The sequence below is a fragment of the Thalassophryne amazonica genome, chromosome 2, assembly GCF_902500255.1.
Source record: "Thalassophryne amazonica chromosome 2, fThaAma1.1, whole genome shotgun sequence".
Lineage (NCBI taxonomy): Eukaryota > Metazoa > Chordata > Actinopteri > Batrachoidiformes > Batrachoididae > Thalassophryne > Thalassophryne amazonica.
The window spans coordinates 45541549-45556556 of record NC_047104.1 but is presented as its reverse complement, the minus strand read 5'-3'; the positions used below and the strand labels follow the sequence as shown (position 1 = coordinate 45556556).

Genomic DNA, 15008 nt, shown 5'->3' with positions numbered 1-15008 from the left:
TTCAAAGAAAATCTGCCCTAAGGTAAATAAAATGTTCTCTTTACAAAAATGAAAGTGCAGTGTTGTTGAAAGTAAATAAAAAGTTTGGCTAACTAAAGATCCATTTTGCCAAAATTAAATAAATAAGTGTTTAAGTATAATTAAAGTGCCATGTTGCCAAAAGTAAAAAAAAAAAAATCTCTCAACTATAACGTACTGAACAATTGTCCTAATAGTAAATAAAACATCCTCACAACTAACAAATTTAAGTGCAATGTCGCTAAAAGTAAAAAAAAAAAAGTCGAATAACAAATTAAAGTGCAATGTCACTAAAAGTAAAAAAAAAGTCAAATAACAAATTAAAGTGCAATGTCGCTAAAAATAAATAAAATGTTCAACTATAACAAATTAAAGTGCAATGTTCCTAAAAGTAAATAAAATGTTCTCTTGATGGAACAAATGAAAGTACGTTACTAAAAATGAATGTCATCTCTTGAACACTCGATGTATTACATAAGCTTAATAAGAGAAAACAGAAAGATTAAGTTGATTCAGCCATTTTTTGTGGGTCATCAACACAGTCACTATTAACAATTTTGGCTCAAACAAGATGGTAGATCAGTGAATCTACATTCTTGACCAATGAACATTTCAGCAATTTTTTTTAGCCTTCAAACCACGGTTCCTGACAAAATCTCTTATGTTTTGTAAAGTTTTGTCTTGAAGAACTGGGTCTTCAGCAACCTTGCACTGCTCACATTCTTTCATTGTTGCAAGATGCCCCTTAAAAATATGGGTTTTGAAATGTTTCATAACCGCATTCACTTCATTGTCATTCCATGGCCTTTTCAAATTCCTCCTTCGATTGGCCTCTGTAAAAATGACAACATTAGAACATTTTCCTTTTTAGACTGTCAACATCATTCAAATTTTTTTCCACTATAATGTGTCTTGGGATAATTTTTAACACACAAGTTCAGTCCTCAAGATCTGCCTTCCTAAAAGTTTTAGATGTCTCCCTGCCCTAACACACCTGGTTTGAAATAGTGCATTATTAAACTCTGCAGAAGCCTGATAATTTCATTTAATTCAGGTATGTTGGAGCAAGGAGACATCTAAAACGAGGTACGTGTCCACTGTTGCATTTTTTTGCCAGATAAAATGCAGCCACATCTGAAACCTATAAGCATGGTGGGTGTTTCCATGTAATGGTGCATTTACACATAGGCAAGATGCGACATGAATGTCATATTTGCGTCCTTCTTGGCATATTCCTGACATTCTTAACGTGACTTAACGCATCTGAATAGGTTTCTTAATAGTGCGTGATATTCGTGGAGCATGTTTTTAGCTGTCAAAAAATCTCACACGAATGTCACGCACCACCCTCATTTTGCCTCATGTCGTGGAGGTCGCAAATGAGCGTATTGGTCCGTCTTGACTAGTGGTGATCCTTAACTCATTCAGTGCCAGCTATTTTCAAAATTCAGCACATCCCAGTGCCAGGATTTTTTCAGCATTTGAGTGTTTTTTTCAAGACCCATAGAAAATTGAGTTATGTCCATGTCAACAACAAACATACCAAAAGAAACTTCAGACTTTCCTTTATCATCAGAAAAAAAACGTTTGTTTGTACCTCTTTCCATTCTTTAGTAATTGTCTGCAGAACATGGGTGGTTATCACTAAAAATGATGATTTCTGACAAAAAGCTGAGAAAATTGGCTTTTTGTGACAAGCAACATTTCAAGCAGAAAATGTCGTTGATTATAATTGTTTTTGCTTCAGTGACATCTCAAACATTATGAAAAGTGATCCTATTGTATAATACACCAAAAAAAAAAAAAAACCGTCAGGGGAGGGGCTCCGTCTGTCTCTCCTCTCAGCTGCGCACCTTTTCCCTCTGGCTCCCGCGCATTGGGCCTTTTTTTATTTTTTTCATAAACCTGATGGATTTGAATCGCTTGTGCTTGCATGAACCTGGCGATTGCATTATTTACTTGTGTCGTCCGCTCCGTGTTTTTTCATTCCAAGGAAAAACAAGGAATGACTGTAGCAGCGCAACTGCATCACAGTTTGACAGACACTGGGCGACAGCGAGGTGGAAACCAGTCAGATTAGGAGCGGTACAACCGTAAGACGTCAGCACAATGGTGGAGAGAGAGCCGTGCTCCGGTCCATACTCACACTGTTACCACCCACAGAATGGATTCCCTTGTGATTATAACTAATTTTTCTACACAAGCTAGATCAGATGATTACCCCGCCCCTCCCATAAAAAAGTGTAACTGACGCGATAACGCGTCTTTGGCACTGAGCGTTACTATCTGAAAAGATGTGTTTACGCGTCTTTGGCACTGAATGAGTTAATAGAGCATGACAGTGTTCTTCTCTGACGTGCGCACAATTAAACCCTGCTGCACTGCATTCAGTTTCATTGCTGCAACATGCCAAAGGACAGTGACCCAGAGTCGGCTAAAAGTCTCGTTCCAATGCTCATTAGCGCGCTCCTGCAGGTGTTCCACCTGCTGCTGCTGTTGCGCCTGATGTTTGGGAGAACGAGCGATGTAGCCACACATCTGGCTCTCTCAGTTTCCTCCTCCATTCTAACTAAGCCCAACTAAGCATGCAGTCACAAAGTTCTTCTGCTGTGGCTTTTGAGGAGTAAACTGGAGTATCTGAATTGTTCAGCAACTGACAGTGGGATGAATGTGGGGGTGTGTGTGGAGACAATTCGCTTCATTCGCAATATGGCAGAACATAATGATGCACTGTTACACGCAATAGTGCGCAACAATGCGGAATATTATTCTTGACTGCGTAATGGTTCCTGATAATTCTCCAGCAACATGTGCCATTAATCATAACACATGGTAACACTTCAGCTTGGGACTCCGGCGAGGGTGGTTGCATCTCCTGTTCTATCCTCGATCTCTGCTCCAAACTTCAAAGTCCCTACTTCACCGGACTGTGAATTCTTCAAATTATACTTGGACTAACCATGGAAATGATCAGCTCCTCTGTGAATGCTACCGACATAATTCATTCAACAAGGAAATCAGGGCTGGGTAACCCTTTGTGCCCAGATGGAACCTACCCTGTGGGTTACGTTCTCGACACCTGGGAGAAGTAGAGTGTTGCGTGCTTAGTACCACTCTCTGTGGAGGACGTCGAAGATTTATTTATATTTGGTTTTATTGTGGAAGGGCTGGTACTTATTGGTTTATGTGCTGCTTGTCCTACTGGAGAACTGGCAAGATGGCTGCTACCATAACCATGACCCCTCACTTGTCCATCATGATTAATGAGTTGGGCAAGGAGATACATTCTCAAACTTGAACTAAGATGGTTAATATATTGGAGCAAATGTATGCCTTGCAAAGGAAGATGTCGGAGACCAGGGAATACTCAAATTGGATTTGGTCAGTCAGAGGAGCTGCAAATGTTGTTTCTCTGCTGAACCCTAAACATGGCAGGCTTATCAGCCACCAAAGGTCAAAACGTCCTGCTGTTTTCCTCCAGAAGAAGTTCTACGGCCTTGGTGAACCATTTGGTTGCCCTCTTATCTTCTGCCCTCCCTGACAGTCTGATGTTGTCAAGGCAACTCCAGACATTATGCACACACTGACAGAAACATACAAACTCATCTGACTGATGCGAACTCATCTCATCTGCACACATGACAGATGCCTCATCTCCCCCACCCCTACTACCCTCCTTGCCTCCACCTTGCCACTCCCCCGCAGTGTCCCATCTGCACGGGACACTGCTGCGGTCCCACCACATTCACATTGCCTCAATTTGAATGACGGACTGTCTTAGTTTGGTTTTCACAAACACCTTTGGTGCAACTTCACATCTTCACAGATGTACCCTGGGGTCATTGGGTGTTTAGGGTCTCTCCATATCATACACACTCGCCCAGGCGACCCAGCCGGGGGTGATCAGGCCCCAGCTTGTGTCTGAGTAGCTTAAAGGTCCACGAATCACCCTGTTTGATCCATAGCCATCTTGACGCCTTTTCTGCTGCGTCAGTGATGTTTTTAATGGCTCTTCTGTAATGCAGTCCCTTCACTTCCAACATCTTGAGTGCTCTGATGAGTGACTGGCCAATGAATCCTCTGCAGCTGACCTCAATGGGATTGCATTGAGTCCTCCATCCCCTGCTTTGGCATTCGCTTGCCAACTCCTCATACTTGGCCCTCTTCCTCTCAAAGGCCTCCTCCATCCGGGCTTCCCAGACAACAGTCAACTCCAGCAGGACCACTTGCCTTGTTGTTTCTAACACCAAGACTACGTCCGGCTTGAGTGTGGTTACTGCAATGTTTTCCGGGAATTTAAGCCGTCTCCCGAGGTCAACCTTCAGCTGCCAGCCCCCCGCTGTTGCCAGCAGCCCTCCTGTTGGTCTTAGGCTCTGCCGTCGTTTCTCCCCAGCCTTTACAAAGGTAATAGAATACCCTGCTGGTTGCTGTTGTCTGCTGCTAGAGATCCCTGTGCTGATGACTTCATGAAGCTGGGATGGTGTGTAAAATGTAAATAAAAACAGAATACATTAATTTGCAAATCCTCTTCAACCTAGATTAAATTAAATACACCACAAAGACAAGATATTTAATGTAAAAACTGATACTTTGTTTTTGTGCAAATATTTGGTCATTTTGAAATGGATGCCTGCAACACATTTCAAAAAAGCTGGGACAGTGGTATATTTACCACTGTGTTACATCACCTTTCCTTCTAACAACACTCAATAAGGATTTGGGAACTGAGCACACTAATTGTTGAAGCATTGTAGGTGGAATTCTTTCCCATTCTTGCTTGATGTACGACTTCAGTTGTTCAACAGTCCAGGGTCTCTGCTGTCGTATTTTGCACTTCAAAATGTGCCACATATTTTAATGGGCGGCAGGTCGGGACTGCAGGCAGGCCAGTCTAGTACCCGCACTCTTACTATGAAGCCATGCTGTTGTAACATGTGCAGAATGTGGCTTGGCATTGTCTTGCTGAGATAAGCAGGGACGTCCCTGAAAAAGACATTGCTTGGCTGGCAGCATGTGTTGCTCCAAAACCTGGATGTACCTTTCAGCATTGATGGTGTCATCACAGATGTGTAAGTTGCCCATGCCATGGGCACTAGCACACACTCATACCATCACAGATGCTGGCTTTTGAACTTTGCACTGGTAACAATCTGGATGGTCTTTTTCCTCTTTTGTCTGAAGGACACAACATCCATGATTTCCAAAAACAATTTGAAATGTAGACTCATCAGACCACAGCACACTTTTCCACTTTGCGTCTGTCCATTTCAAGTGAGCTCGGGCCCAGAGAAGGCAGCAGCATTTCTGGGTGTTGTTGATGTACAGTGAGGAAAATAAGTATTTGAACACCCTGCGATTTTGCAAGTTCTCCCACTTAGAAATCATGGAGGAGTCTGAAATTTTTATCTTAGGTGCATGTCCACTGTGAGAGACATAATCTAAAAACATAAATAAATAATAAAATAAAATCCGGAAATCACAATGTATGATTTTTTTTAAATTTATTTCTATGTTGCTGCTGCAAATAAATATTTGAACAACTGTGAAAATCAATGTTAATATTTGGTACAGTATCCTTTGTTTGCAATTAGAGGTCAAACATTTCCTGTAGTTTTTTTTACCACGTTTTCACACACTGCAGCAGGGATTTTGGTCCATTCCTCCATACAGTTCTCTAGATCTTTCAGATTTGGAGTTTCAGCTCCCTCCAAAGATTTTCTATTGAGTTCAGGTCTGGAGACTGGCCAGGCCACTCCAGGTTCTTGAAATACTTCTACGGAGCCCCTCGTTAGGTGCCCTGGGTGTGTGTTTGGGGTCACTGTCATGCTGGAAGACCCAGCCATGACCCATACTCAATGCTCTTATTGAGGGAAGGAAAGGTGATGTAACACAGTGGTAAACATACCACTGTCCCAGCTTTTTTTAAACGTGTTGCAGGCATCCATTTCAAAATGAGCAAATATTTGCACAAAAAACAAAGTTTATCAGTTTGAACATTAAATATTGTGTCTTTGTGGTGTATTCAATTGAATATACGTTGAAGAGGATTTTCAAATCATTTTATTCTGTTTTTCTTTGCATTTCACACAATGTCTCAACTTCACTGGAATTGGGGTTGTAGTAATACCTGTAGATTAACTGCTGCATTTCTGTCTGAGGTGAATGGGTGTGAAGATAATTTCATTGCACTTGCTGTAACTTCATTGTACTTGTTGTAATGGCAATAAAATAGATCTAAACATCTATCTATCTAAGGTTCCAGCATTTCCTGAGGATACCTGACGCCTCTGCCCGAATGATCACATTCATGAGCCGTAGCCAAGAATGTATACTTCGTGGCATTCGTGACTTGCCGTCATTAATGTGTAAATGCAGCATTAAATTGCCAGGCTACACCTGATTGGACAGTGCTGTGATCAGCAGGTCTGACAATTTAGGGACACAAAAAAAGAAACACGCTTTTGAGTGGAGGGGATCATTAATACACAAAAATCATCTACAGGTCATGTGTGCTTTTTGGCTGAAACATTTTTTTCATAAACTGTACCTCGAGAGCTGTCCGCCTCATCCTGACTCACTCCAAGTTTTGCTGAGGGAAAAAGCAACATTTACTATATATATATATATATATATATATATATATATATATATATATATATATATATATATATATATACATACATACATATACACACACACACACACACACACACACACACACACACACACACACACACACACACACACACACACACACACACACACACACACACAGATCCGATTAGATAGATTTTCTATACCTACCTTTGGAGTGTTTGCCTTTATGCTGGATTGTTTTTAGCTTCTCTGTGAACACAAATAACACATGAAAACTACTCCATAAATCTTCCCAATCCAAACACTTCCTAACCATCTTGAATCTGAACAAACATCTTAAGGAAGACACATAGTCTCTTTACAGGCCCTGGGAAAAATGGAATCACATTAAGAAAAACAAATATTAAATTGTAGAACTGGAAAGGATTTAAACACTTTGACTGGAACAAAATATGAAACTAATATGAATATACCTGACAAGCTGTTTGTGTCTTCCATTACCATCTCCCCTTCATCTATAAAAAGCAACAATTGAAATCCCTTATATAATCAATTTCAACAATACAAATACCATAAACTTTCAACATACAGCTGACAGGAGAATGTATTTTTTAAAGAGTAATTACTTCAGTCATCCCCATGTCATGTTCAAAGACACCATGAGTGCAATTTGACGCCAAATGCCATAAAATACAATTTTACCAAGAACATTACAATAGCATTTATTAAGTGGCATTTAATGGGATGTCACATTTTTACTGATTATAAGGCTCCAAAAGACTTCAATTACCTTTGCATGAATGGCTAGACTGATGTGTCATGTAATTTGTTAAAACCATGTGTAATGTCATCAATGCAAATAGTTTCAAAACGGCGGGCATTTTACAACTTGTCCTGGGCCTGTAGGACACTTCAGATGTCACGTCTCAATTTAATTCCAGCTTATTAAGCATCCTATCTTTAAGGCAACTTTTATCTTAAATTTTAAATATGCAGAGTGAGCAGTAACTTTAATTAAAACCAGAAGTACATTGTGCCTATTGTGTGTCTGACTAAAGCCCACCACACCAGTATGTCATCCTACCCTTTCAAAAATTCTTGAAAGGGTAGTTGTAAAACAGCTAACTGATCATCTGCAGAGGAATGGTCTATTTGAAGAGTTTCAGTCAGGTTTTAGAATTCATCATAGTACAGAAACAGCATTAGTGAAGGTTACAAATGATCAAGGGCGTAGGTTTGCATATGGACCATAGGGACAAGTCACAACCAATATTTTGGGATGGCAAAATAGTCCCTACCAATATTTAGCATTTTTTTAATATAACAAAATCATTCACTATTTTTTTTTGTGAACTCCATACTATAATTTTAGTCGTCACGTTTTGTGTTTTCGACGTGCCAGAGTGACAGGGTTACCCATGTTGCAATTTCATTGGCTCACGTTCTTCTCACATGGACGTAAACAAAGCGCATCTCGTGGCAGGCAGTGCTTCATTTGTAAAGTGGGAGGTCCCGGAGCGCAGAGGATGGGTGGCTCCGGTGCAGTGTTGCCAGATGTACGATAATTACCGTATTTGTACGATAGTTTTGCCCTCTGTACAATGTACGATCAATAATGGGGAAAAAATCCAAAATGTACAATAATTTCAGTTGGTTGCCCAAACACGCATCGCTCTCTGACACCCAAGAATCATTTTGCAGGTGTTGCACTCAGGCGGCATCAAAGACACACCACACACAGGGCTGCTGCTGGCTTTGGGCGACCGGGACAGTCATTTGAAAGCCCGGGGGGGGGGGGGGGGGGGGGGATGGTATTGTCCCTACCAAAGCTGAGACCAAACCTACGCCCTTGCAAATGATCTTCTTATGGCCTCAGACAGTGGACTCATTTCTGTGCTTGTTCTGTTAGACCTCAGTGCTGCTTTTGATACTGTTGACCATAAAATTTTATTACAGAGATTAGAGCATGCCATAGGTATTAAAGGCACTGCGCTGCGGTGGTTTGAATCATATTTATCTAGTAGATTACAATTTGTTCATGTAAATGGGGAATCTTCTTCACAGACTAAGGTTAATTATGGAGTTCCACAAGGTTCTGTGCTAGGACCAGTTTTATTCACTTTATACATGCTTCCCTTAGGCAGTATTATTAGACGGCATTGCTTAAATTTTCATTGTTACGCAGATGATACCCAGCTTTATCTATCCATGAAGCCAGAGGACACACACCAATTAGCTAAACTGCAGGATTGTCTTACAGACATAAAGACATGGATGACCTCTAATTTCCTGCTTTTAAACTCAGATAAAACTGAAGTTATTGTACTTGGTCCCACAAATCTTAGAAACATGGTGTCTAACCAGATCCTTACTCTGGATGGCATTACCCTGACCTCTAGTAATACTGTGAGAAATCTTGGAGTCATTTTTAATCAGGATATGTCATTCAATGCGCATATTAAACAAATATGTAGGACTGCTTTTTTGCATTTGCGCAATATCTCTAAAATTAGAAAGGTCTTGTCTCAGAGTGATGCTGAAAAACTAATTCATGCATTTATTTCCTCTAGGCTGGACTATTGTAATTCATTACTATCAGGTTGTCCTAAAAGTTCCCTGAAAAGCCTTCAGTTAATTCAAAATGCTGCAGCTAGAGTACTAACGGGGACTAGAAGGAGAGAGCATATCTCACCCATATTGGCCTCTCTTCATTGGCTTCCTGTTAATTCTAGAATAGAATTTAAAATTCTTCTTCTTACTTATAAGGTTTTGAATAATCAGGTCCCATCTTATCTTAGGGACCTCATAGTACCATATCACCCCAATAGAGCGCTTCGCTCTCAGACTGTATCTCACACCAGATACTGACTGATATCCCCCCCCAATAAAACAAAACTGCACCTTTCAGAGTGGCCTTTTATTGTGGGCAGTCTAAGGCACACCTGTGCACTAATCATGGTGTCTAATCAGCATCTTGGTATGGCACACCTGTGAGGTGGGATGGATTATCTCAGCAAAGGAGAAGTGCTCACTATCACAGATTTCGACTGGTTTGTGAACAATATTTGAGGGAAATGGTGATATTGTGTATGTGGAAAAAGTTTTAGATCTTTGAGTTCATCTCATACAAAATGGGAGCAAAACCAAAAGTGTTGCGTTTATATTTTTGTTGAGTATAAGTATTTGACTCCCTGTCAGTTTTGCAGGTTTTTGCACCTACAAACAATGGAGAAGTCTGTAATTTTTATCGTAGGTACACTTTAACTGTGAGAGACAGAATCTTAAAAAAAAAAAAAAAAAAAAATCCAGAAAATCACGTTGTATGATTTTTAAATAATTAATTTGCATTTTAATGCATGAAATAAGTATTTGACCCCCTACCAACCAGCAAGAATTTTGGCTCTCACAGACCTGTTTTTCTTTAGGAAGCCCGCTTATTCTGCACTCTTTACCTGTATTAACTGCACCTGTTTGAACTTGTTACCTGTATAAAAGACACCTGTCCAAACACTCAATCAATCACACTCCAACCTGTCCACCATAGCCAAGACCAAAGAGCCGTCTAAGGACACCAGGGACAAAACTGTAGACCTGCACAAGGCTGGGATGGACTACATGACAACAGGCAAGCAGCTTGGTAGAAGACAACAACTGTTATAATTATTTATTAGAAAGTGGAAGAAACACAAGATGACTGTCAGTCTCCCTTGGTCTGGGATTCCATGCAAGATCTCACTTTGTGGGGTAAGGATGATTCTGAGAAAGCTCAGAACTACACAGGAGGACCTGGTCAATGACCTGAAGACAGCTGGGACCACAGTCACAAAGATTACATTTGTAACACATGATGCTGTCATGGTTTAAAATCCTGCAGGGCAGCAAGGTCCCCCTGCTCAAGCCAGTACATGTCCAGGCCCGTTTGAAGTTCACCAGTGACCATCTGGTCATGTGGTCAGATGAGACCAAAATAGAGCTTTTAAGAATCAACTCCACTTGCTGTGTTTGGAGGATGAGAACAACCGTAAGAACACCATCCCAACCATGAAGCATGGGGGTAGAAACATAATTTTTGGGGGTGCTTTCTCCCAAAGAGGACAGGACAACTGCACTGTATTGAAGGGAGGATGGATGGGGTCATGCATCGCAAGATTTTGGAAAACAACCTCCGTCCCTCAGTAAGAGCATTGAAGATGGGTCATGGCTGGGTCTTCCAGCATGACAATGACCCCAAACACACAGCCAGGGCAACTAAGGAGGGGCTCCGTAAGAAGCATTTCAAGGTCCTGGAGTGGCCTGGCCAGTCTCCAGACCTGAACTCAATAGAAAATCTTTGGAGGGAGCTGAAACTCCAAACCTGAAAGATTTGGAGAAGATCTGTATGGAGGAGTGGACCAAAATCCCTGCTGCAGTGTGTGAAAACTTGGTCAAGGAAATGTCTGACCTCTATAACGGCAGACAAATGTTTCTGTACCAATTGTTAAGCTCTGTTTTCTAGGGGGTCAAATACTTATTTCATGCAATAAAATGCAAATTAATTATTTAAAAATCAAACTGTGATTTTCTGGATTTTTGTTTAGATTCTGTCTCTCACAGTTTAAGTGTACCTATGATAAAAAATTACAGACTTCTCCATTCTTTGTAGGTGGGAAAACCTGCAAAACTGACAGGGGATCAAATACTTATTTTCCCAACTAATCTGGAGCAACACTGGTTTACGCTAAATTATTCTTGTTCAAGTCAATTACATCACAGCACTGACACACAGGAATATCATTCATTAAGTACCGTTCACATCAAGGACAGGATCTGGCGCTTCATCATCTTCATCGCTTTCTTCTACTGCATCCATTTCTACATCTGGTTCCAGTTCATCTGGAGAATAGAATGTTTACAGTTTACGCATAATATGGGCACATACTCAATTTGGATTTAGTAAATCTGAGTTTGACCAGCTCAAAATGAATTAATGAAAAATTCTTGCTCTTAACATGAATACATGCATACATGCACATCCAGTCCACAGATACAATTTTCAAACTATCCTTATTAAACACTTATCATTCTGGCTGGCTGTGTGCAGTTGAGATTTTTATCTAAATCACCTATTACTTGTATATGTCCAAGGTTTTCATGCACTTGAGATATTACAGAGAATATTTGAAATATTAGAAGTCATATGAATGGTAAAAAAAATATATATATTTGAGTATATGTTAAGACATAAATGTGCTATTTGAACCAAAATGTAACTGGATTGGATTATTAGAATTTTCATAATAGAAAAAGGACCATTACTGCCGCAATATTACAGATCAGTGTCTCATTGTGAGGCTTCACAGTATGTGTGGGTGGGGCCTATAGGCCGCTGAGCCGCTCACCCAATCCCACTACACCCGCTATAAATGATCCCATGAAAGCAATAATAAATTTGGCTGTTGTCATTAGAGCTTTAATTGGTTTGTAGGAACCTAAACATATGGGTTGTGTTGCAGCTATAATGTTTAAAACAACCCGCCAGAAAAACTCTCCTCAGGTAAGAGGTTAGTGCATATTTTATATATTTTATATATATATATATACACACGCACACACACATACATACATTATATATAATAATATTATATAAAATTATATATATATATATATATATATATATATATATATATATATATATATATATATATATATACCTTCAATCTCAATTTCATCCAAGGATTTTCCCTGGAATCTTCTCAGAGATCCTTTTTCCATCGCCAGCAGCAGTTTTGACATTTTTGCAATTTGTATGGTTGCATCTGGCATTCTGTAATAGTCTCTATGGACCCGAATAAGTTTGCCAGTTGGTCAAGTTCATTATCTTTGAGGTTTAAAATCTGGGACATTGTTGCCACATGTTTACGAAGCTGTGTAGACCAAGTGTCATTTTTGAGACCTCTCCTGCACGGCGTCTGTTGAAGACAATTATTTGAGTGAGTACCACTCTAGCAAGTTCTCCATAAGCCTGTGGAGACTCATGAAGCCTTAAGCCATTAAGCGCATCAGCTGATTTTTTTTTCCAAGTATTTGTGGAGAAGCTGGACATCTTTAGTGAAAGGTATTGTTGACGGCTTATTAAACTTTGATTTGCTCAAAGTAGAAAGAGCTGTGTGTGAGACAAGACCCGCCCATTCACTTGAGCAGAGCTTGTTGAATCGTTCTGCTGCTTTTATGGCAGTATCATCTTCTGCTGCGATGGCCCTGCAGAGAATAATGTCTTCAATCTTTCTGAGAGAATGTCCTAATTTCAAAGCAAGACTTGGTGTCTTATAAGAGTTGTTTTCATCATCATACCCAGCAACATCTTTTACAGTCTCGAGTTTGTAAAAATTGTTTGGTTTGAGCGCATCTTCGAAGGAGAAGAGGGAGGATCTTTTTCTCAAGCTCACCAAAAGTCTGCCCATTTCCCGAGCCTTCTGTCTAATGTATTCCGATTTTGTTTGATCATTACCATGCTTGTTATAAATTGACTGACATAACTGTAATATAAGGAAATCATTGCGAACTACAGATGAAATGTCATCATCCTTCATTTTCCCTAAGATCTTCCAAACTCCAGGTAAAATTGCTTGGGAAAATGTTGCCTCTGCAATATCTGCCAAAGCCAAAACTTGGACCCTATCAGTTTCTCCAGAGTCCGAGACAGTTTTCATTGGGCATCTAGCTGAGTGGCGCCACAGTTCTTTGCGTAGAAACATGCCTTTACAGTATGTGCAGTGGACAAATGTTGCAGCAGTTATTTTAGTTAGTGATTTTTTTGGTGTTCTTTTTAGTTTTAGCAGTCCTTTCTGACTTTCCAAAACCTCTAGATTATGTTGATGGTTTCCTTTGTTTCGTAGCTTCTCAAGTAGCCTTTTTCTCTGCTTGGAATGTTTAGGGAGCAAGAAGGCTGCAGCAATGTCTGGATCATTAGCTTCATGCTGCTTAAAGTGATGAGCGATTTTAGACTGAGGTTTCTTGCACACATAACAATAATTTTTGTGGGTATAAGAATTAGCTTTGTTTTTTGTTACAATGTCAATCGTCCTGTCCTCAGAACATGATTCCGTTTGTTTTTCCATAACACTATCAGGCTTCTGGGCAGTGACTGTGGTAGTATCATGAGAATCAGAGAGTTGTTCATGACATACAAGGTCCTCGGCTGTGATGGATTTTTTGCTCATGTCCTGCGGAGTGGATGAACTTGAAGATTGTGGCAAGCTCATTGACCTCTTCTTAGAAGACTCCAAAAGAAGAGGCGGGCTCATGCAAGATGCTGGCATGGCGTTGAGGGAAAGACTGTCATCACTGTTGCTACTTGTAGCATTGTCAGACACAAATTCTTCGTCAGTAGAAGAGCCATCAATACCCGAGCAAGGTAGATATTCTTTATCAGAACTGGATCCTTCAGAACTGGATATTTCAACACTGACCTGAAAAACAAAATGCATCATTTTTAAAAAAAAGGTTTGACTGAACAAATATTTTGCATTAACAAACTTTTATTAAATAAACATACCATTGACATAGTCTTCATGAAGCAGGTTTTGTGCCATGATCTTGAACATACTGCAAGGAAAAAAAAAGAAAAAAAAAAAACAAACCAAAAAAAAAAAAACAGGAGGAATAAAAGGCTCAGGTAGATCTTTAATTTTCAGCACATCAGCATACAATGCATTTGCTTAAAAAAAAAAGATAATTCTGGAAATATTTTTACAAATGAAAAACTAAATTTGAACATATTATTTGACCAAAAGTAATAAGGGACATCAAAATACAATTTATTTATGGACAAATCCTTAAAATGAACTTTTTTTTTTTTTTTTTTTAAGAAAATCAAGAAAACACAGAGACAAAAGTATATATGACTCATTTGAGAGCCACATTTGATTGGATACTCACATTTGCAGGTATATCCAAGCCATTTTAGACTTGACACAGGTCCTGTACAATCCTCACATGAATCCAAACTTGACAAGACAGCATTGCAAAGTATATGGTTGCACTATACATCCAAAAACAAAAAAGAAGACCTTATTATTTAAAATCATGCAAGACTAAGAAATTAACGGACTTCGTAATTTCAAGATAGGAGAGAACATCAGCTGTAGAATCCATAATTGACAATATATTACAGAAACTTTGACAATTGACACTTTCATTCATCATTAATTTTGAGGAATATGCTTTGTAGGCCTGTGTTCAGTTTAAAATTTTTTGATATCTGTTCCAATACCACTACCTTCACACTCGATACATTTTTGATACCTATTTAATAAAACTCATTGTAACAAAAAGAAAAATATGTCTATTATTTTTTTCATTCTGGACATTTTATCCCCTCAAAGCAGTTTTCTAATATAAAAGATAAACAAATC

At 39.4% G+C, this 15008-nt stretch overlaps 2 long non-coding RNA genes across 2 annotated transcripts; both read right to left on the bottom strand.

Annotated features, from left to right (window-relative positions):
- Nucleotides 1-377: 377 nt before the first annotated feature.
- Nucleotides 378-6869, bottom strand: LOC117502139. The gene is made up of 3 exons (XR_004558193.1): nucleotides 6823-6869; nucleotides 6566-6607; nucleotides 378-851 (listed from the first exon to the last, which is right to left on the bottom strand). It is a non-coding gene; the product is annotated as an uncharacterized LOC117502139 (long non-coding RNA).
- A 7004-nt stretch (nucleotides 6870-13873) lies between these two features.
- LOC117502131 lies at nucleotides 13874-14602 on the bottom strand. The gene is made up of 3 exons (XR_004558192.1): nucleotides 14533-14602; nucleotides 14150-14199; nucleotides 13874-14063 (listed from the first exon to the last, which is right to left on the bottom strand). It is a non-coding gene; the product is annotated as an uncharacterized LOC117502131 (long non-coding RNA).
- Nucleotides 14603-15008: the final 406 nt, after the last annotated feature.